Below are 24,674 nucleotides of genomic sequence, written 5' to 3' on the forward strand. Positions count from 1 at the left end.
ATAAAACTTAAACTAAGAAGACAAAAAATATATCCCCAAGAAATATTCAATACATATGGCAACATTTGGTTGTAGATGAAGTTAAAAAGTACAAGCAATATTAAAAACATGTGCTCATACAAAAACACATCAGAGGTTTCCCATTCCAACGCTCAAAGCCCACTAATCTCCAGTAACTCCATTTCATGACACCACCCTTGTTCTTTCCCTCTTTCTCCAAGGGGAGAAAAAATGATATTCTGCAACTATGCAATAGCCTACATGCTTCAACACAATGCTCACTTCTAATGTAAAAGCTGCACACAACCAGGGCCTTGCTCTAGTGCTCTCAATCCACAATTATCATCCCAGAATTAATTCCCATTCCACTATCATCAACTGTGTTACAGATACATTCCCCATACGGACCCAACTACTCTGCCATTTCAATATATCAACATATTAGATTACGCTATCTGCAAAGCATCTTGATCCTTTATTTTCCTGCAGTCTTTCTAGACATTTCTGTTATGCATAGCAAAATCTATCTAGCGTCTTCTGCCTGCCCATTTTGAGTTATTCATATCCATAAATGACACCCCCCATACCTTCTTTGGATTGCAGTTTTGTTTGGAACAAACTCCTGCAGCTGGTTTTCCTTTTAACAATCTTTCATGCCTCCCTGGAGGATGTGTTGCAAAATCTCCGTTCCCACTGCTCCTAGTCCCTGGTAAAGGCATGAGGCTCATGTGCTCTGTTGCAGCTGAGGTGACTGAACCTCACGTGTCACCTGCATGGATCTCACATTTTTCTCTTGAGGGAAAAAAAAAAAAAATCAAATTGCATCTTGAAAGCAGAAATGCTTTCTTTCACTTTCTTAAGAAAAAAAAAAAAAAAAAAAAAAGCATCTACCAACATTTTGTCCTTATCTAGGACAATTTAAATTGGAAAACCTAACCATCAAATAAAACTCGACTTCTGTAGCAACGTACTGCTACTTAAGAAAGTAGAATTATACCCAATCTACCAATTTTAAGAAGAATGTAGATAGCAGCCAAATTCATTCATGATAAAACTCATTGCAAATCCTGTGCAAGCAAGACAGGGTTAGTCAATGTCAATGTGTCAGTATCTTGTTCAACACATGGAACTCCAGGTGCCTTGTGTAGACACCTATTAAGCTAATTAAACAGAAAATGCAGAGACTGAAAAATCTGTTTAGTTTAACATCTGCTGAGCACAATTTTAAGACATTCCGATACATGAGGCATAATCTTAGAAAACAAACATCTGCACCTAGAAAACAAAGACATCTTTCAAAGCAGATGTACTGCAACATATAAAGTATTGCTCTATCAAAGAGCTGCATTTTATGTAACCTCTGCTGCACCTCTTTCTGACCAAAAGCACTGTCAGAGCCCTAACTTCTCGAGATTTGCCACAAAATTCTGCTTACAGAAACTCTTTTCTAGTATTTTTCCATTTTTAAGGCATGCACACTCATGCATACATGCTCTCCCTCTCTTTCATCCTTTCTCCCAAGTATTTGAAAACACTCTACAAACATAAGAGCATCTTTTTAGTCTGTATAAACAGAACAGCATGAATGTGTTGACTTTCATTTAAATAAACCCTGAAAGTACATCTTCTGTTTTCCATGCCAAAGAACTGAAGACAAAGTAGTCCATCGCTGTTTCAGATAGGGTTGCTGAGTTTTTCATGTTATCCTGAAGTAGTAGAAAAGAGACAAATTTCCAGCAATTGGTCTAAAATACAAATGTAGGCGATTCTCCTGCATAAACGGTAGGTCCTGTGAAGCACCTATCCTCTTCCCAACAGTAGCCAACATTAATCAGGGCTTCCCCTCCAGACATGTCTGCATTTCAGAAAACTCTGAATTCCATCTCAAAACTTTTATCAAGACTGTAAAAGATACTGAACCTAAAATGCAAGTAATCATTATGCCTTAACAGGCTGAATGGAAGAGCCAAATGTAGCATTCAGTTTTATCCCTGTTAATTGATCAAGTTGTCTCCAGAACCATGATGGTACAAAGAGGAAGAAATGAACAAACACAACCATTTCTAACATTCCTTGTTCATTTGTCCAAACAACATTTAAGCGTTTTGTTGTGAAAGTCTCTTTCCCCAGAGATAGCCCATAAATTGTCTCAGATTTATCCCTCTTTACTGTAGAAAGGATAGGAAGTTGCATGGAAACAATGAATGGAAGTGCACTTTTTATCAGGCAACGACAGGAAGCATTTGGCTTGGTTTACATTAGAGCTCTGTATTGGAGCCAAAAGGAAAGAAAAGTAAAAACTAAATGCCTACTTAGAGCACAAACAGGTTTCAAAACCATTATATTTTTTAATTAATTGGTAATGAAACTCCTCAAACCATCCTACTCACACTACTGCTGTTATTGTATTCCTGAAAATGAGTAAATTGAAGATGACGGTGAAGGAAATTCCAGACTTCATAAAATCAGTTTCAGGAGCCAAAGAAAGATTTGTACTTACCTTCATGACCAGCCACACAGGAATTCATGCATCATCAAATACCATGCACAAACACACGTGTAAACCTAGATCAGACCTCAGCAGTCTGTGCTTATCCAAGAAAACAAGTCTTCCGAGTCTCTCTTCTCAGCAAAATGTTACTTATTTAAATTGCAAATGTATACTTCAGTTCTTTTTACGCTCTTGGGTGCTCTTGAAAGTGCTGACACAAGTTCTAATGATTCTCAAACCAACACAGGAAGTGCAGAATTATGCAAGGAACTGATGACAAAAAACTCAAGCTACTACCACGGGCCGTGGTCTTGCTTTGATACTATCCCCTGAAGAGGAACAGAGGAATTACCCTTTTGCAATGAACCAGTGACCTATGTAATTTGGTATCCCACCTCAGGCAGCATCAATAGGTATAGACAAAGGTACCAAAATAATACTAGTAAGATTATAGAAAACATTCACTAGATTGGAGGTGGAGGAAGGACTTCGGTTTAGGGAGTTGGGTTGGTTTTCTTCTTCTTCTTTATGGTCAGATCAGAACGACTGAAAATACATATATATACACATATATTTGTGATGTGTGTGTGTAATAGCTTTTCCAAAAAAAAAATTGTAGTCACTTATAGCAGCAGCTCTATCTGTGCCCTTTCTACAGCTCTCTCAAACCTCCTTGTCATTTGTTCTCTTTTCTATCCAACTCTTATTAATCCATTAAACTGTTCCTACACAGCCTGCTCAGCTTCACTGGCACTTGTCATTCACCTACATAAAAAAGGGCTCTTTCAATGAAACATCTTGCTTTTATCTCTGTCAACTGGAGTATTGACCTTGGTTTTCAGAGAGGAAATAATGAATTTTGGCTGTTTCAATGCATGCACATCTGGAGGGAGAGTGGTGGCTTCCTTTTAGACATCTTTTTGACAGAGGTGCAGGGTATGAGACAGTACAGCTCCCAGCTCAACAGCAACTTGCATGCAATCTTCTTTCCTTTCAACTCCGCCACCACCCTGAGGACACATGGGAGACTTGCCATTCACATCTAGCCCATGTGAAGAAGAGGCGAGCAGTCACCATTTCTAATCCTTGGCCAGTTCTGAAGCATCTCGACCCTATTTCCAACCACAGGCATTTAGCAAAAAGCTGCTGGAGCTGTTTTTTCCCCTTCCTTGGTCTTTTCTGTTAGAAGTTCTCCTGTGCTGACATCTAGGTGCTCCAGGCAAGCAGGAAGCTTTTAGCCTTCCCCTCCCTGTTCTCAGTTGGCACTTGAGGAAGATAACTTTAAATTAAAAAATGGTATTCTGCTCAGTGCTGAACATCAGGAAGATCTGATGAACACACCATGGGCTGTGGAGACAGAACAAGCAGGACAGGCTTTGAAATGAGCAATTTGCTTCTAGCCAGGAAGGGACAAGCTGAGGCTGTCTTTCCTACCTCCTCAGGTGGACTCAGGTTGAAAACACTTATTGATGGACGAGCCCCTTTGTTAGATGAAGAAACATTGCTCTTTCTCAGGCTTCCAGATGCAGCAGTTGGCAACACCTTGCCCCAGAGGCCCACTGCTGGTGTGGGGAAGACAAACACAGTGGACCTCAGAAACAGCAAAAACCAAAGGGAAAGAAATAGGATTGTGGAAAAAGGGCTCCACAACTTAAAGAGCACCAGCCCTTTTCTAATTAAAAGAAAAAAAAAAAAAGATCATGAGTTCAGCCGAAGGCTGAATTCCTGTAACTGACCCTTTAAGGATGAGTTCAGTATCACTAAATGTCTCACTGCACAAACCTTGAAAACCGATTCATGTCAAGAGCCTAAGAAAAACAAATCCTCCCCTCCCCGAAACACTTAAAATTTCATTCTTCTATTGGGGAAAAAACAAAACAAAACTAAAACACAAAAGCACAAGTACTATACTCTTCTCCAGCTCTCACTCAGTTAACCAACTCAGCTCAACCTCTGTGTTAGGATCAGCCAATAAAGCAGTTATGGAATATGCCCCGCTACACTTAGATTTGTGGATTTGATTTTATTTTCTAGTTTGTTTTTAATTAAGAAAGACTCTATGCCTGAACTTGTGCAAGACTGTGCATAAAGGAGAAGAGCATACGAGTCTTCCCCAGCGCTGAGAACACTTATAAGCCTTGCTCTGTCCTGAACTTGAGAACGGTGTCACCTTGGCAAGGGAACAGCGTCCACACTCTCCTATTTGAATGCCAAAAAACTAAATACCAGCACACGTATCTCTGAGTTCCACAAGACGCTTCAGACAAGGTGGCTGGACCAAGCCTATGCTGTTTTACACTGGTGGATGGCTCAAGCCACAGCTGAACCTCCAGTGAAGGCTATAAACATAACTGAGCAGTGGTCCTAGAGCTATCGTCCACAGGTCACTGATGGCTCAGAAGCTGCTAAGTGGTCTGTGCAGCTACATTTTCTTTGTGCCATTTTCAATTAAAGTTTGCTGGATAAGGTCAGTGGTGGTCCTTGCAAAATTCTGAGACTCGGTTTCTCCATATTCTAAAAACCTTTGAAACCACCCCCCGGGATACACACCCAGATATTGCTGCAAGAGACAAAAAACCTCACACTGAGTAGTGAAGTAGGCTTTTGTGTCATACCTTCTTTCAGGGTTTTTTTCCCCAACTATATAACCTGAAATTTTTTTACTTCAGTATCTGATACCCTCACCCTTTTTTTCTAAACTTACAAGGGTCACCAAAATTCCATAAATGCAGGAAAAGCTTAGAACAAAGAAAATACAAGCAGACACATTCTAGAGTATGGTGAGCAGCAAACCTAACTTAGGTTTTTGGAAGTATTTATCTTCTGTCAGGTTTTCCTCAAAAATCTCTCTCATTGACATTTTTGTTTAAAATAATTTTTAAAAATCCTTTGCTTCCCTAGTTCCAAGCTCCTTGGTAAAAGGCATGCATTATACTATAAATCATATACAGACCTAATTATCTTAAGTCAAATAATAAGCTTATATGTTGCCTGCAGAACTTTATTATCTGGATATGTTTATAAAGAACAGTATCAGATAACACCTTGGAGAACAAGAGGAAAAAGTTTTCTGAAGTGCACATGCTAGAACCTTTAAAACAGGATTTTAAATACTTATTACCAAAAATGAGATTCAATTTCCTGCTGTGAGGCAAGGTCAGCTACAAAAAGATTTTAACCCTCAAGATAGGCCAATTATTGCAAAGACAAAAAAGCAAGGCCTGCTGAAACTTGCAGCTGCATTTTCTGTTTAAAACAGAAGCATCATTAAAGCAGAGATACAAACTGTCTTAAAGTCACCACAGCAATAGTTCCTACCTATGCAGTTTACTATTGCAAGCTAATCCTCAGCCATAATTTTTAACCATGTGAGCACCAGCAGTGTTGGCTCACTGCAGCCACGATGGCTCACACAGACCAGCTGAACCACGAAAACAAAGTCAGCAAACAGCAAGGATTTGACTTAGTATATTCAAAACCACACAGAACAGCAAACGTAAGATGGCCTCTTAAAGGATGACCCGCAAATTTAGTGGTGAAAAACAGGGAATTTAGTGTTTGCAACACTACAATTATAATCTCCATCTTTCATATCTCCCCTCAATTTGTACTTGAGATTCAAAAATTCAGTCTATTAGATTAGAATTGCCTTTGAGGTGAAAAAATCAGAAGACAGCCACTGGAATAAATGAAACTGTGTCTGCAGAAACTGCAATGTTTCTTCATGCCCAGGACATGGGAGCCCCTGCACAGGACCACATGGGCAGATGAGGGTAGAAGTGCAGCAGCTTGGCTGCGCACCAGGGTGAAGCCAGAGGCCAAGGCAGCAGCTGGGCACTAGGAATGGGCACACAAGTGTTATCTGAACCTTGCTGAGAAGCACAAGCTCGGTGCAGGACAGCTGGCTGGCGGGTGACAAACGCTGTGCTTGGCATCTGGATGTTGGTACAGGAGGAAGGCTCCATGCCTCACGTACGCAGGATGCTGCTTCATCTGCACAGGATTAGGAGGATGGTCTCAAATAAGCAAGTCTTTCATGGGAGGACAAATCTGACAGATCTACACATACACAGATAGTTCTACAGACATAGGAATGAAAACCCACTGAAACTTAATGCTGCAGGTTTACCAGACAGGATGACTCATCCAATATCTCACCACAGCCAAAACCAGGGTGTCTCATTCCCTCCATCTCTTTTCTTCCCACCAAGACTTCCCAGCTACCTTTCATGCCTGTTTTGATGCTCATCAGACCCACTCTCCCCAAGAGCTGATTCAACTCACTAATGTTACAGGAAACTAACCCAGCAATAAAGAGACTAAACAGGTTTTGGTCAGGCTTTAGTGCACTTAGTGACAGGAAGGAAGGCCTGAAGAGCATGTAGGCTGGCTCCCACCAAGGGCAGCAGACTAGTCTGCAACCCTGGGGCAGAAGGAACCAGACCTATCTCCCTTTGGGCAGCCAGGAGCCATTACATTTGGTCGTGCTCAGGAAACCACAGACTGAATGCAAAAAGGCCTTCTTAGAAAGGATTATGGTTCATTTCAGAAAATCTGCTGACTATGCAAATACATTTTCCTCCTAGTCCATGATTAGCACAAGTGACACAAAATACCACTTTCAAAAGACTCCTGTGCATTTTCACTTTGCAATTTTGACTAAATCATTTCAGTGGAGAATATGATAAAGACAGCTCAGCAAGTGCTTTGACTACTAAACAGGCTTCATGCAACAGTTCCAACATATATGTTCTCCAAAGCTATTTGACCTATATGTTGACTAAAAATTTAGTGGAAATGAGAATCAAACTAAGTCAACTTTTAAAGAGCATAGAGGAGACTCTTGGTTTTGAGCATGAAAGCTTTTCCTAAAGCAATGTCACGTACTTTCTTCAGCATTATTAAACTCACTATTTAGAGTGAGAGGACGTTGTAGTCATGACACAAGACCTCTGAGAATTGCTTCCCTGACCAGCTTTCCTGTGAGCCCACTATAAATACCTGAGATAGACAGCAAGACTGGGGCTACCATCTCCTTAGGTGGTAACCAAACCACATTTCAGTATGGCCTTCTCCTCCTCTTCATTTTCTGTGTTAAGCTCCTGGAAACTGATTTTACAACTACACTGCAAAGATCATCTTAGATTAGACCTGACATGGGAGAAATCTGAGGTTTGAATGGTTTTAATAATTTAATAAATGGATAGACTGTAGCCTTGATTCATTTACATATCTGGGATCCCATGGCATGGTCCTTTAGATACCATAAAAATTACTTACTCGTATTGAATTAACCTATTGCATTATATCCAGACGGAACCATCTTTCAAGGAGGTTGAAGGAACTGTGAGATACTTTCATCCGATCAGCATTCAGTTGAAGTTAGTTCTACCTGCAGCTTTCAGGGGGGCAGGAAGGGGGTGGGGTGCTATTAAAAATAAGCTCAAATATGTCTAGGGATAGATTTACAAGAATATAGGAAAGGCCAATATTAAAAGATAAAGTACAAAGTCTTCTGGCCATTCAAGAAGAGGTTACTTCAATACAAATGCCCTACAGTAGAAGAGCTTGGAATGAACTATAATTTTTTAATCAGTGTGAAACAAACAAAAAATCCTTAGAAGATATGATATGCGAAGTCCAATTTTTCCTTCAAAAAGGGAAACATTCTAATTACAATTGAAGGTTCCCAGTGGCTATACAGGTACGTAGCACATGCATTCAGCATGTCCATGCATCTTAGCCAGTTGCCCAGGGCTTCCAAACACCTGGCTGCACTTCCAGAACAGTAGCCCCGATAAAGCTGCTAGATCTCAAAGTCCTGAACAAACAAACTCCTGTTATTCTATCCAGAAGAAATTCTGAGGCAGAAAAAGATGTCATGGCGAAACGAGCAAGCAGAGCAGACTAATTTCCAATGGTCTTAGGCATCCTGGAACAGGTGGGCAGTGTCTAACTCAGAGGTAGCTACACTTACAGAGATTGAACATTAAACATGGACAAAAGCCCAAACAGTTCATAGAAAAATACCTCAAAGGAGGGTTACAACACATTGTTCCCGGGAATCACGTGTGTTTCAATGTCTGTATACATGCTGCCTGAGTGGCTGTTAGGATCACGTCAAAATGACCAGTGGCTGCCAGGTATCTGCAGTAAAGACACCGGCCTCTCCAGTACACAAAAGCAGTCAGTCATATCCAGAAAGCCTGGATCATCAACACAGAATTCAAATGACAAAATTCAAATCCATTTCCATTATTATTTTTTATTGTGCAGGATGACTTGATACAGTTTGATGCCTCAAAGTAGGTGGAAGCCTTCTAAAGGAGAAAAAGCACCTCTGATTTGGACTAGTACTGAAAGCATCTAATCATAAACAGCAGATTTATGGTCTTTAACCATATGCCCCTTTTTCTCTTAGTCTTTAATAGAAACCTTCTCATCAAAATATACAAAGTTTTGTTTGCTTGGCATAATATCTATCTAAGTTAAGTGTATATTTTTTTCTGATATTCTTCTGCTCCTTCTATAAAACTGTCAATATTCAGACAATTAAATAAATAGATCTGCTCTTCAGGCCAACTGCTTTTGGATTACAGCTATGAAAAGTAAAAACTGTCTTTGTTTTTTCCTTCCAAAACTGGAAGAAACTGAACTTTATTCTCTAATAAGGCTGACTCAACAGGATGAGTGGAATACAAGTGCAGAGGTCAAGTGGCCTAAGAAATCCCTGTTTTGAACCTCCACACAAAGGGGCTGACGAGCCACAGAAACAATCAACAAGCTCAGTGCTTTCCACTCTCTGGAAACAGGTTCTGTTTAAAATGTGATGTTACATATTAAACAAAGTTGCTAGGCTAATACTGAAGTGTGAAAAGCAATCAGCCAACCCTCCTCTACTCCACCCTCCACTACTCCACAAGTCGTTTCACCAGAATTCAGCATTGCCATCACTACAGTGAAGTTATCTTGAAACAAGATGCCCTAAATCAAAAATGCAAAACATGCTCCTTCTTCCAAGCTTCTCACTTCTTTTCTCCCCACTCAAATCCCACTATTTACTTCCTTGAGCCACTACAATAAGAGTTAAATGAACACAAATTTATTGGTTCATATCATCTTATACACCTTGCTGCATGTTCAAGAACCTCTTTGCCAGTTTTTGTTTTGTACTTCTTTTCCAAAATAATTTCTTTGGGGCAGGCATCACTTGGACCTTAATGAAACAATATCCATTCTGTCTCTTGATTTACAAGGATCCAAGTTCAGCTGTTCCTATCCACATAAACCTCATGTGTCACTAGGTCATCACAACAGAAGTCCACGTTTCAGGAAGATAACAAGCACAGCATGTTTGAACATCCAAGTATTACCTTGTTTGAGCAGATACTACCATGTGTCTGATCACTGTAACCAAGCACCATCAATGTCACTCATATGAAACCAATCATGGGATTTAAAAAAAAAAATGCACGAAAAAATGCTTTTATAAAAATAGAAATGCCAGTACTAGAAGGCTTGAAGAGCTTTACCACCAAAAAACTACCTAGTTTATGTCACCTACTTCAGGTGACATAAATACACCTACATTTTAAATGCATGTTGCTTTAATACTACCTACGTTTGTGCTTTGCTTTTCAATACAGAGATATTCTTGAAAGGCATCCTGTAACTACGCTGTAGCCTTCAACTCAAGAAACTTCTGTCTTAAAGGTTAGCCTTTCATCCTAAAATTGAGTTTCAGCCCCCTTTTAATGGCTAGTGAAGTATCAGAGAGGAAACTGTGAGTGATACTACAACATTAAAGAATAACTTTTTATTACAGCAGAAATTATCTGCAAGTTAAACTGTATCATACAAAAAATAATTTGGGGATTGTGTGAGAATCCCAACATTTCTTTCCCACTTCTGAACTGTGAGAGTCTGTGGGAGCTTCACTGTTTTATTTTTCTTTTTTAAATGAGAAGTCTTTTAGTCTGTTCTATTAAAAATAAATAGTCTAAAGGGTATTACCTACACAAACAGCTGAAGGTCACTACCCAATTTTGCTCATTATCTCACTATATAGCCTAATTCTCTAATGTGTTTTCTTCCGGGGTGTGATAAATAGCTTTGTGTTTCTTTGTTTTTAACAAAAACTTGGAGATACCGGAATCTTTTAAGGAAACGGTGAATCATTTTGGAAGGCTGTGTGCAGTAAGAGTTGAAGTTACAACCCTTCCTAGATCTTAAAATTTAATGGCCTCAACTTCACAAAGGAAATCTGCTCTCCTGCATCCCTGCATTTAAGAAAACAGCTCCAAATGAATGATACTAATAAACTGGAATTTTCTGGTGAGGAACATCTCAATATACACATTCACAAAATGAAAATTCATTCTAAATAAGCCACAAAATCCACAGAAAGACCATGTGTTTTCCTTTCCACAGAGGATTTATCATGGTAATATACTTGCAGCTTAATCAAGTTAGGGCCAGCAAGTACATATACTGTAACACAGCCAAGTACTGAAATCATTACCTTAAACCCAGTATGTATGCTGAACACTTTAACAGCACATACTGCCTTCAACTCCTGTTGAAATCTGTAGATCCTTGTGGGGAAGCTGTTTTTTTGTTTTTAATCATTATTTCACAGGGTCAAGCTCTTAGTCCTTAATCAGGCAAGAATCCAGATGAGGTCCACAGGAGATTTGACAAAGAATGGACTAAATGGAGAGTGAGAAAGGATGACTCTAAACAACTTGGGAGCAGATCTTTACACAGAACAGAGAGCACGCATATTGTACGCCTGATTCATAGGGAGTAATTTGGCTCACGCAGATGACAGCCACATGTAAAAAGATTTGACCGTATATATCCTATAATTGTGCCTCTTCCTTGCTGAAGAGGAGACAGCATCATCACTGGACAAGCATTATTTTCATCAGCTAAAACATAATGCTGATGGAATATGTGAACTTTCCCAGTGCTAGGGTTCTCAAAATTGCTAAAATAACCATAAAAGACCATAAATTAAATTGTAAAATAAAACATTTCATAATTGTCATCTCTGATGTTCTTCTCCACTCTCCACCAGATATTAAATAAACCCTAAACCAAAACAACTTGACCCTTGAAGTAAAGTTTTATTTAGGAAGTTTCTTACTAAATACTACCCCTCACTTATCTTCTTTGCACCTAGGGAAAAATTCAATCCCTGCTACTTGCACCCCCCTTCTTCCCTTCTAAAATACAAGAAGATTTTATTTTCCTTCTGCTTATTCCTTCCTTTATTAAGTACAAGTCCACTGCTTCACACTACCTGGTTTTCCCCTGTACAGTTCTGACAAGGACATTTACAGAAATGCAGAGATGTGGTTCTGCAAGAGTTAACAGGAACCACATTTTGTTAATGTACCGACCAGCTGCTTGTTAACTGTAACCAAAAAGAGCATGCACATCAGCAGTTCACTGTTAAATGCATTTTCAAACCTATTAATAAGCTGAAAACAATTCAAGCCCAGGACACGAGTACAGTGAATGCTCCCAGGCCAGCATCAGATATAAAAGAAGAACTGAGATAGCCTCCACATGAAATCACAATGGCTCTTCTCCTCATATAATCTTTCACTGACTTTTTTTTTAAAAAAAGGAAGTTGGGGAAAGGAGTTTTGATTCAGGAAATAAGTCAATTGTGCCCAACACTCACACAGCCTTTATAAGGCATGTATCTTAATGTTGCTGCTGCCTGAGAAAAAGTACCACAGCACCTCAGTGCTGATTCAAGTTTCACAAAAATATAAATGTTCACAGGCACATCTATAATGCTTCCCTTCAAGAGACCCCACAGATGCCAAAATACACCTCCCTACAAGGTAAAAGTTGAACACATGTTTTAGGGCTCAGTTGAAGGAGGACCCTTGACACTGCCAGCTGCAGGGAGTCACAAGGGGAGCGCCATTACTGGTGGTGGGGTGCAATTCAGTCTTCTTTTCCAGAACAAAACAAATCCAGACACTTCCAGCATAGTCAAAAAGCAAGGCTCCAGCAAAACAAAATGCAGGTAGATTCTGTCATACTGTCCACAAAATAATAGCTAACTTTAAAAGAGTAAGAACGCTTATACGGCAAGATCACAGGAACTTTCTTGCCACCTTACTTAACTGGAACTAGATACCTCTGTGAGCAGTGTCTTTTCCCTTTCAACAAGACACACCAGCAGCCCTACATGGGGTGTGAGTAGTGAGAAACCTTACAGTGAGACTTTCAAAGTGACTCAGCAACACTTACGATGCTAACTTTTCTTTTCAAGTACAGTTAGTGAAGTATAGCGTTATTTAGAAAACAGACACTATCTTGGAACTTACGAGATGTAAAATAACTTTGCAGTGGAGTCAGCAGTCTGTGGAGCCTCATACATACTTTGTATGCTTTGAAACAGCCCCCAAGAAAGGGCATTCAACAAAATGAGTAATATATCTTCCTGCTAGACCTGAGATGCACGTAAAAGCTTTCACTGAGTCAGCACATGGCAGTGGCAGTTTGTATCATAAAATCTGTTTTGCCGGAATTTGTAGCAAAAGGTAACCGTTGCTATGCATCTCACATATCTAGATTTTTTTTCCCAATTATTACTATTATTTTTACAGAAGTAACATTTAAACAACCCATTTCAATGTATCCATAAGCAGGGAGAAGTATCCGTTTTTAATCTGGGAAAGAAATGAGAGCTACAGACTGTCTTTCTAAACTGAAAAAAGTTGGACATTAAAATTAAGGGCATTTTAATACAAATGAGTACAAGCAGAGAAAGGATCTAATATAGGGCCCAGTGAATTAACTAAATTTTTTCATATTGTTCAGCAGGGTTGAGATGAGCTCAGACGTTTTAGGCTTTCACTTGCTAACACTGTAGCACAACACACTATGTTTGAAGGATTCCAGCTCAGAGTCCTGACAAGAACTGCTGCCTCCCAGTAATTTAGTCATTTTAATAGGAAAAAGTATGCAAGTTTCAATGCCATTGGTGGTACAACAGTGCATTTCCTTTCCATGATGCATTGTAAATCAGTTCTGGAAACTATGCTAAGTTGGTAAATCCCTCTTATGGATACAATTACATTGGTTACGTGCAGAAAAAAATAGCTTTGGTCAGCTTTTCTTGTATTTTGGGGACAGCTTCCTTGTACTTTTTTCTCCCCGTGTTTGCTCTAACAATTATGGTAGCGTAGGGAAACACTCTTCTAGGGCTTCAAAAGCTCTCACATTAGCACATGTGAGCCAGGCTGAAACTTGTTCTTCCTATTAGTGGACCAATGGTAAACTTCCATCCACTTCAATGAAGTTAAGATCCATTATTTAACTAAAATCTCATAAGATTCATGGTAATTTACTGCTCATACAATATACAAACAGGCTTAACGTCACATTACAAGAGAAATTATTTGGTCCAGTGTAGGATTGATTGCATACCTGCTTCAAAAAATACAAAACTATCTTCTACTGATCAACTGAGGAGAGTTATCAATATTTTCTTATGACCAATGACAGCAATGGAACACCATTTTCTAATGGGATACAAACAACTGCAAAAACAGTCATCACAATATGCAATTTCAGTGGGGTCAACACAGACCTGATCCATAAGAGAGAGACAAGGCAGTCCAGTTTAGTAGCCCCACTCCTCTCAACCCTACTACAAGCATCACAAGCTTGGCTCAAAAAGAACAAAGCTCTTCTTGCACACAAATTACATTTTCTCTGAATAACAAGGCTATAGTCACAAATTAAATATTCTCAAAGTATGAAAATATACTCTCATTCACCAGTTCTTATATGCACTTAATGTAATAACTCACGGTATAGTCAATCATCTAGGACAGTCAACTACAGTTTTCATTCACAACAAATGCAGAGAGACCATATATAACCCACAAAAAATTACTAAGCTGTTATATGAAAAAATGCGTTTATAGTAAAAGCTTTTAATGTAACTATACTGCTGTATCTAAATATTCTTTGAGATTATCCAGGAGATTATAGGGATGGTTGTTTAAAAAGTCTGTGTCAGCTGCCGTATGTATATATTAGGAGTATTACAAAGACATCAAATACTTGGTAGTGGTGGAATCACAGTAACTGAGAAAACATATACATCTTGGATACAGACAGGTACAGTCAGGTGTTAGACTCAGAAGAAAGCACATACCCCAAGAAAAGAGAGGAGCAGTGAGCATCACACATGGTAGTGTTCCACCGAAAGCAAGTAATAATGTGAGTCACCTCATTGGCACTACAGCCCTTGCACAGCATGTTTCCACTAAATCTCTATATATAATTGTACCAGTCATGGTCTATTTCACAAAATACAGCATGGAAAACCTAACTAGATGTGGGTACGTTTGTTTGCTTTTTCTCCCTATGCATCACAAAAAGAAGAAGAATATCAAAAGACTTCTGTCCAAGACAACTGTGCTGTTACCACTTCAGGACACAAACTATAGGATTAATTCCATTAAGGAAGATAGAGTTGTGCTACACTGCTTGAAACTTTCTGCCGTATCATTGTTCTAGACACATAATGTTATAGGGCCATATCAGAAGCCAAAACCTACTGGCTGGTTTAGAACAGGATTAAAGGGCAGATGTAGCAACTGCCTGGGAAATTATGATCTGAATATGAACACTTCCCAGTTGCAGTGGCTTGTAGCCTGTGAAGAAATAACCTGAATCCCCACAGAAGTATTCCAGCAAGGGGCACCACCAATGAGCGCTGGGATATCAACATACAGGCTGGCACTGAAGAGTACTAGAGAAAAATCACATCCCTTCTACTGGAATGAAGCCTCTCTTCTTTCAAAAAAATTAAAGAAAGCAACTGCAACAGGGAGAGAAAGTAGGTATCAGAATTGAATTGACTGAATTAATTCAGTCAAGTAAAACAAAAAGTGTTTTATCTATTGCTCTAATTAAATTAATCCAGTCCACTAGGCCAAAAAGCATTGATTCCTTGTTCTGAACTCCTCCCTTACAAATGCCGATTTCACTCTACTTTTACATTGAGCAATCTTGTCAAATAATAGACAGATACACGAGCACTTGACCTATAAAACCATCTCAAGTGCATTATTATTTCTCTAGAGAGAGGGAAACTATACATTCTAAGACTCCTCGAGGCAGGGAAAAAAGATTCTTTGTTAGCAGCCTCTTTACTTGAAGTCTTAGACAACTTTTTTGCTGAATACTTTTGTGTAGTCATTCTGCAATGTTGAAACAAACAGAAGAATTAGCTGGCTAGGGTTTTTTTTCCTGCATACAGGAAGATTTTAACAACACCATTATGCAGCTCAATACTCAGAACAGTTTCATTAGAATTCTTTTCTCCTGAATCACATCAATAAAGTTGAAGTTCAGTCTGGTATTCATAAGTGCTGACTTACTCACAGGCTTCTTGCTGAAAATGTAGTTTTGAGATCCCAGAAATGTAACAAAGAAAGTAATTTTAGTTTTTAAAATGATTTTATTCCAAATCACCCTTCACAGACAGCCTTAAACATTGTTTTACTTCGTGCATGAAACTGCTTAAAAAGACTTAACTTTGCTAATTTCAAAAAACAGAACAGGAATTTCAAGATAATTCATCAGTAATGGAGAAGGGTGTTTTTCAGGACAGCTTTTGTTTTTCTGCCACTGATATGAAACATTCCTTATTCTGAGTATTTTATTTTCTGTAACAGGGGAAAAAATCATGTCTATTACTAAAGTCATCTAGCTGGCTTTTTAACAAGAGACACTTGAGATGCATTTATTTGGTGTTACAGGCAATTGTAATCTGTTCTTTTAAAAAAATCCTCACTCTCCTTCCTATGATGCATATTTCAGATTTCTTCCATCTGTGAAGATACATGTTATCAGAGAGATCAAGAACTAGCACTGAGAGAAGGAAAGCAAATGCAGGAACAATGTGGCCACAAGCACTATTTCAGGAAAAAAAAAAAAAAAAAAAAACACTACTGGCCTATTTCCAGAAAGCAATTGAGAAAAGTAATATCCAATGTAATCTCTGAAGAGTTTTCTTGCCAATTTTCTCAAATACTCATTACTTTTTCAGCTTGAAGGTGAAAACATCCAATAGAACACTTAATTTCAGCTTTGAATTCATTAGTGCTTTAAAATGAAATTTTGCCACTGAACTAACATTTCAAAGGCAGAAAACTGGCAACCTTTTGGGAAGTACATAGCTAACAAATCATCTCCAAAGATGAAGTCCACCCTAACGCAAGAAACTGAGGTCACATATTACATTTCTAAAATGTAGCTCAAACTATGCATGGATGTAATGTAGTCCTACCTGCTGTTGCAAGCTTTCTTCTAATGATACAAGGAAAGAGTCGCATTTCACCTGAAAATCCTTTTGCCTTCAGCAAATTAAGAGTGGTCTCACATTTCCACACAGCACCCTCCGTTTGATTCAAGTGTGACTAGTTCTTCCTCGCATAAAAATAATGTGTTTTTTCTTTTCTTTTTTTTTTTTTTAATAAGGGTTTGGATAGCAGAAGAGAAAAGAAAAAAGCAGCAGCTCTATCAGTTAAGACACTCCTCAGGATATAATAACTTATTTATGGCTTGCCAAAACTTCAACCAGCTTGCTCCTTATCTGAGATCAGAGAGAACTTCTGTAGTTCAGCATCCAGTAGTCTAAACACAAGCAAAGAAGGCAAAAAGTTTGACAGAACTTTAAATAAAGCCTTTGCCATTTTCATGCCTCCAAAAAAGGGCATGGGGAGGTTTTGAAGAATTAATAAGGTAACTGCAGTTAGGACCGATGCTATCCAAGTACTTTAAAGTTATTACATTAGCCCTTCAAACAGTCCTGCGTGGAAGACGACAGGACAGAATGCATCTGTTTTACATATCAAGAGACCAAGACTAAGAGATGAAATAACTCATGGCAAGATCAGAGAGAATGTCACTAATCCAAATACAAGTCTTTCATCTTCAGTCAAGAGCCAAGGCTTGTAGATTAGTCTTATGCATTCAATCCACCTGTGGATCAATCCACCACCATCAGAACTAGGGGCTCCAGAAAAATAACAGCCCAGCCAGCGCTGCGCTCTTCTCCAGTCCCTGCCCACAGCCAAGGGCAGGCCGCAGCTGGGGAGAATCGCTCCAACCGCCATAATTCACTGCACATCCCTCGTCCCTCCCTCTCCCAAGGGCCCTTCAGACACAGGCATTTGCATTTAGTCACCACGCAAGATGAGCACACACACACACACACCAGCCCACACAGGGCAGCTGTGTGTTGGCTACACAAAAAGTACACTGTGGTCCGAGGGCAGAAAAGCCCCCCTCAGCCACAGCTAGAGCAGGCAGCATGCCTGCCCGGCACTGCCCTGAGGTACAGGCATTAAACCAAGTCACCAAGCAAGTCAAAAAGTGCTGGTACATCTCTGCTGGCCAGTCACATTCCCACAACTTCACCACAGAAACCTCGAGTGAACTACGCAGCCTCCACACTGCAATGCCTTTTCCTATACACCCTGTGAGGAAGTGCAGTTACCACAAGAAACATTGCTTGTCTCAACTCTGAGAGCAACCAGGCGGCCTGCACATCAACAGTACATTACACCTACAGCAGGACCGTGCCTCTAACTGCAGAGGGGCAGCAGTGAGGATGCGTTCAGAGACCAAAGGGCATTTAGCAGAGGAGCACTAGACGGAAAGAGAACCTACCAAAACGCTCACAGCAGGGCTCACGTGGTCAGCTTTACACACGGCCTCAGCCATACCTGCCTGCTGCCCAGAAGCCAGAAATTCAACAAGCAGTTTTCTGCTCTGTGCTACTTGAGTAGCAGCTTCTTTGGAGACGGTAAAGCTATTTCATAATCACATCAATGCAACTGAAAGCAAAGCAGACCTCCCATAGATAACTGTGAAAACTGTTGGGGGGAGTTTCTCCCCTTCAGTGAAGCCACAGTGGGTACAGCATCCTAGCCTACACGTCAGGTTGCCAAGATTTGACAAGAAGTGAAGATAATCACAGAATCAATTCTTCACCCACTTTAGTCAACAAGTGCTAAATGAAAATGTGTTAAATGAAAAAAAATGAAATAAAACCTGTTCCAGAGGAAAGAAATTTTTCCTGAAGATGTAAAAACAACAACAAACCTTGCAAATGTTTCCATTGCTTACTGCTAAATTTCTTTGTGTGTTCCTCTACGCACTGCTTCCAATAATGAAGAAATAAGTACATTCTCAGTTTAGTTCTTTCCATCCATGACAGGTAAAATCCCTTTTTTATTAACTGCCTATTAGTAAGTCTCACAGTACAGTAGTTGCCAAATAAGGGAACAATAGCTCCATCTTTTATAAAGTACACTGAAAAACACAAGGAAAAGCACACTCTGCTTGAAGCAGCTGCACTTCATGAAACTATTAAAAACCTTTGCTTTTGTCACCTGGGGTCAAAATTTATCCCTGGTGAGATTCCATTGACTTAGAACAAGCTTACACCAAAGAGGAATCCAACCCAATGCCTCCAGGTAGTGAAAAACTGCACAGACTCTTTGTGCTAAATATTTTTTTTCCCCACTTCAAATTCATCTCTCCTATGACTTACAGCCTGAGGAATTACAGTTTCTTCTATTGTCATTAGCTCCAGAGAATGCATGTATTTCTCTTTTTTGAAAATTAGTATATCTGGTCCCTATATTCTCTCTACACTACGTGAAATCAGTAATGAAACAACCATGTTGACACATGCAAATATATTTCAGTGGAAAAGCTTATCAAAGAAAAAGGCTTCCAGAAACTCAATACATTTTTCATGTGAAGTAACAACTGTTTCTCTAATAGCGGATACTCTATTTCTTGTCAAGACTGAGACACCCAGGATCACATTTGGGAATTCTGGGTTTTGGGATACGACAGCCCTTGAAGCTTAATTCTTCCTGTCATGTGGTGACAGGTAAAACTGTGGTTTAATGCTTGCACATGCCCTGCTTAGTACAAATTACAGAAGATATATTGTTCTGCAGCAAAAGAAACAACCAACCACAAATAAAGTTATTCTATAGAGAATGTAAGCAGGTTCACATATCTATGGTGTGAATTCTGTAAAGCCAGCTGAGGTCATTTGATAGGAGAATAATTTTAAAACAGATACAGAAAAAAAAATAAAGGGCAAACACATACTAGTTAGAAGTTTGCTTGTTTTTTCAGGTATGTCCTAAAGTACCTACAACTTCACTCTGCAGACCAGTGGGTTCAAGAGGTTTTGTAACCCTCCTTGATATTAGATGAGACCAAAAAATGTTTTTTAGTTAACAAATATGCCCTTTTCCTTTTTTTTTTTTTTTTATTGAAGAGATTAAGGGCTTGGGTGTTTTTTTATGTTTATCTTTTAAAACAAATGGAGAAGCTAACACAGCATTAATAAGGGCCTACAGAAGAGAAAGGATATTAAAAGATCTACAAGCAAAATCCCAAATCCCGATTCCCTTCAGAAAACAAAAATTATTTTTAGCATGGTATTTATAAAATAATTACATGATGCTTAAACTTGTTAAAGACTAGTTTCTCTTAAAAAAAAAAAAAACTTTGATAAATTTCTTTCGAAAGATAAGAATTACTGCCATTCATCATACCATGCCATAAAATTTTCTGCACAATTATCTTTCAGTGTCAGTTGAACACTACCCTCCAGAGATATTCAGTAATGCTGCCATTTGCCTGCATCTATACAATTCAAGTACTGCAGTAGGGGCTTAGTATTTCTTAGAATTCCTTTGGCACCGTCCAGAGTCAGTTTTAATCAAAGAACCAGACTTTCATGTTTACTCATTTGCTCCAGTTCAGCAAAGCACTTAGACATATGCTCAGTTGTTTTGCTGAATCAGGACCCACAATCCCTCCGTGTGGGTGCAGAGTTCTGAAATTCAATTATTTATAGCTTCAGACCCTTGCTGATAAAGGAAAAATGCAGTCTGCTGAGTTCAAGCCATTCTAAGGCTGTGATACAATTCTCCTAATATATATAACCTTTCTCTGTATCCAAACATTCAAAGTTCTTCAGAATTTTGTGCTTTCTGAAGATAAAAATACTATTTATGCATAAGCCACACAGAACTGACACAGGATCTGACTCAGATGGGAGACAGACAGAAGATCAGATTAAGAAACTAATGTACACAGGAGAAGATGACCAAATGGTAGAGCTGAACAAACATTAATTTTGAGGGCCTACACTGTAGCCTACCTTCCTAGCTTCCCAATTTTCATCCGTTTTTGTATTTAAATTGCTCATTTAACAAACACGACTTACTGACTGAAAGGTATTACTTCTTTGTATGAAATCAAGTTTAACTACCTGTTTTTTTCTAATGGATCTTTTGACATCCCAAAGTTTTCTTACCAAGCTTACTAACACAAAGGTAGGAACTCATCATGTGCTTCCCTATTAGATGACCATCTGACAGTAAGATACTTAAAAATCACCATCCGGATACTGGAAGGATTTTAAAAAATTCAAAACAATTTCCACCCCTAAAAGCCAGTCAGTGTCACCTAATTAGAATTTCTCAGAATGAGCGAGCAATGGCCTCTCATTAAAAGAGTACAGCCACTCCCTTACGGCCTGGACTCAAGAGATCCCAGCCTTTCCAGCCTCTCGGATCCAGTGTAGCAGTGGCATAGGTACAACATGAGCCAAGCACAGCACACAACCAGCCTGCTGCTCCCTCAACTCCTCTCTGAGTTTGCAAGCCTATAAATGCTCTCAGTCAATCTTCCCGGAAAGACTCACTTGTCCAGACACTTGAGGGACAGAAGGTACTGGGTGGTTTTTCAAGGAAGGTAAAGGTTGGTTGGTTGTGATAATGAAGTTAAAGAAGAGAGAAGTGGAGAGTAAACTCTTTATGGATTTGAAAGTTAAAACCAGTCTGTGCTTTATTTCAGTTACAATAATTCAAGAGCCAACCTCTGTCCCTTGGTTCTCATCCTCTAACCACAATTTAAACAAACAAAACACCCCACACCTCTGGCAACAAATATTTTGAGGAAAAATAAGACCAGCACTTCAATTACATCTGGGAAACACCCAGCAAATACTGTCTAAAAGGGAAGGAAATTTGTGCGAGTGACTCCCAACGTATAATTTTTTTCTTTCAATCACATACTTCACGTGACAGTGGAAGGACTTTCTATTATACTTTGTAAAATCCTATATTGCTTTTGGAAACACAGTGTTCAAGGTCGAGGCAAATTCCTCCTAAAAAAAACAGACGTCATGACAAGGCCTGTTTCTTCCTATTGTTACGCTTATTAATATGGCACCCATCACCACTGTGTCTAGGGGCACAGATCCAAAAGATACATTAGTGTACAAGCAAATAGGCTTATTGAAAATGAAGCACACATGCTCTGAGCACTACATGATTACTCATAAGAACAAGTATGCAGAAAGAAAAAAATGCCAGGGTAACAGTATAGTAGAGAAACAGGGAACAGAGCTGTTGAAAGAAAACTATAAAGGCAGATCTAATGCGAGTAGAAAAGACAGTAAGTTTTATATAATAGAAACTGGATAAGTTCAACATATCCACTTATAATCCAACTCTTACAGTCTCTCCAGCAGCCTGACCACAACTGTGAATCTCTGTCACAAGGAGAGACATATCTACAGGGTAAGCATAGGCTGCACCAAATATCACAGGGACTGAGGGAGAGAACGTAGCTGCACGCGCAGATTTTGGTCAGCTACAGATGCCATGGCTGCACCGCTTTGTCCGCAGCAGGGACAATTTATGCTACCTGAGGATCCACCAAGGACAAGAAAAGTCCAAGTTAACTATATGTTTCCCACTCCTTCAGGGGGGAACCTATCTTGTTAAAGGTCTGGCCCCAGGGTCTAGGACAGGTACGCACTTCAGCTGTCCTCCAAGACATTTTATCAAGACATCTATCATGCACCCAGTGGCACAGATTTGCAAGCAAGGAAAATAAATGTTTCGGCCTTTGATTTAAGCTACATTAAGACAAAATATTTTTGCTCTGAAGACTACAAAGCCAGACTTGCTTTTGAGGTTATCCACAGCTGTAGCATGCACTGTGCTAATAGATTAGGTGAAGTTTCTACTGCAGGTTGCCTCATCTTAGTTTAAGCCTACTTCAAAACCCTAATCCCTTCAGACAGCCAAGCAGTTTGCCAGCAGTTCCTCTCACCATCTTCCTTTGGACTTCCCATAGGGAAGAAACAATCTCATAGCAATCCAGGTTTTCCTTGCATTTTTTTTTTTTTCTGTACAATCAAAGCAGCGCAAATATAAACCTACAAGAAATTTGTGTGCAGAAGTAAAACAGATTCAGATGAGAATTTAGACATATACATACCAGCAGTAATAGGAGGTAAAGAAAGAGAGAAATATTCTTTGATTATCTATATAGCCCACTTTCAATGTAAAATCAGTGAAGAGTATGCCTTAATCTACTACCATGAAAAACATGCAGTCTTGTGGCTCAGGTTTGAATATGCATCTGTGTGCATCATGACATCTAACTGGATTTTTTGGAGAGATATTTAACACACTAATATTTTAAAAAGAATGGAAAAAAAAATAGAGATTCTGTCTAGAAGATCACCTGTATTTGAAAAGGTAACAATGCTGAAAATACTAGAAAGTCAGCAACAAAATCTACACCTACAATAGGAATGTCAGTGCACAACTGACTAACAAAAGAAAGGTCTGTTCTCCCGCATCAGCCTCGCTATTTCAGAAACAAAGAGTAGGCTAGAATAAGGCTCAACATATAAAAAATCAGCACCCCAGGGAGGTGGCATGCTGCCCCCTGCCTCCCCCAGGCTTCACCACAGGCACACTGGGATTTTATTCATACTTCTTAGTGTTATTTATATTTCTTAGTTTTCTTTATACTATGGGAAGTACTAGTTTGTTAATTGTACAAGCCTGAAAAAGTGAGAGTTCTGTGCTCCAGCGATGAAGAGCCTGCGGAACCCTGGCCATCAGGCTGACAACAGCTCAGTCACCCGCCACTGCGTTTTCCATGCTTATGACTGGAACACATCGCTTGCTCCCATCTGTATTTCACCGATAGACACAAACTCCCACATTTACTTCTGAGATTGTAAAGCATAATTGTTTATGTTAACAGGACTTGGTGACTACTAACACAAAAGTGTTGCAAAAACTCTTTAAATAACCTTCAAAGAGCTGTCCTTCCTCAGTTGTAATTGTGTGTGTTTGATCTTGATCTCTCCCCCTTCCTCTGCACAGCCCTTAGTCCTTATTGCCTGTATCTTACTGTAATCATGACATACTGTAAATGGCACGAAGCATTCTCATTAGGAATTCATTGCAAAAATAAAAAGCACTAAACAAAACCAAAACCCACCAGGCAGGCACAGCCAGAAACCACAACAGTAGTATTCCCTATCCTCACCCTAACTGACTGCAAACTTCACTACTACTCCCTTTTGCTCTCTTCTTCGCATGCAGACAGTGGGAAGGATCAGTCTCCAAGAGAGAAGTAACTTTGAAGCTAGCCTGTCTCTGGGCTGGAGGCTGGACTGAGTTCCAGAGGTCCCTTCCAATCAAGGTCATTCTGTGACTATTTTTGAATAAGCACCTAATCAAATCCACAGCCATAGTGATTTTCAAGGGTTTGCATCAAGAATATCTGTCAAGAAAGGAATACACAGAACTAGGAAGTAAAACCAAAAAGAAACATAACATTTCCAAAGAAAAATGCTAAGGTTTCTGAACACTGAATAACTGTAACAGTACTGTATTTGATAACACTACTTTAAAAGTGTTTTTAATTAAAGATGGCATTAGGAAGTAAGCAAACTTCCTTAGGTGAGCAACAACAAAAAGGAACTGTGGTTGCAATCAACTAGAACACAGTTTTTATTTTCTACACTGGTACTTTCTTTTAAAGTAGATTTTTAGTGAATTTACAATGATTCAGATTCACTCTAAGTAATCCTTCTTCTCAGCCAAGACCAGCATTCATATCCTCAGCTCAAGCCACAGACACACTCAGACACACCCTGCATTGCTAAAAGTTCATCTGCAATGAAGCTATTGCAAAATGTTAACATCACGTACTATTAAATAATCGAAGTTACTAATGTTGGAGGAATGCCTTCAGGAGGTCAGCTCCAGAGAAAGTCCCACATGGT

General features: G+C 39.3%; 1 protein-coding gene across 3 annotated transcripts in view; it reads right to left on the reverse strand.

Moving 5' to 3' along the window:
* The window catches only part of TGFBR3 (transforming growth factor beta receptor 3), a 119,219-nt gene that overhangs the window by 78,789 nt on the left and 15,756 nt on the right, over positions 1-24,674 (reverse strand). The gene's annotated exons all lie outside the window — the stretch shown is intronic.

This window comes from Cygnus olor, chromosome 8 (assembly GCF_009769625.2).
Source record: "Cygnus olor isolate bCygOlo1 chromosome 8, bCygOlo1.pri.v2, whole genome shotgun sequence".
NCBI lineage: Eukaryota > Metazoa > Chordata > Aves > Anseriformes > Anatidae > Cygnus > Cygnus olor.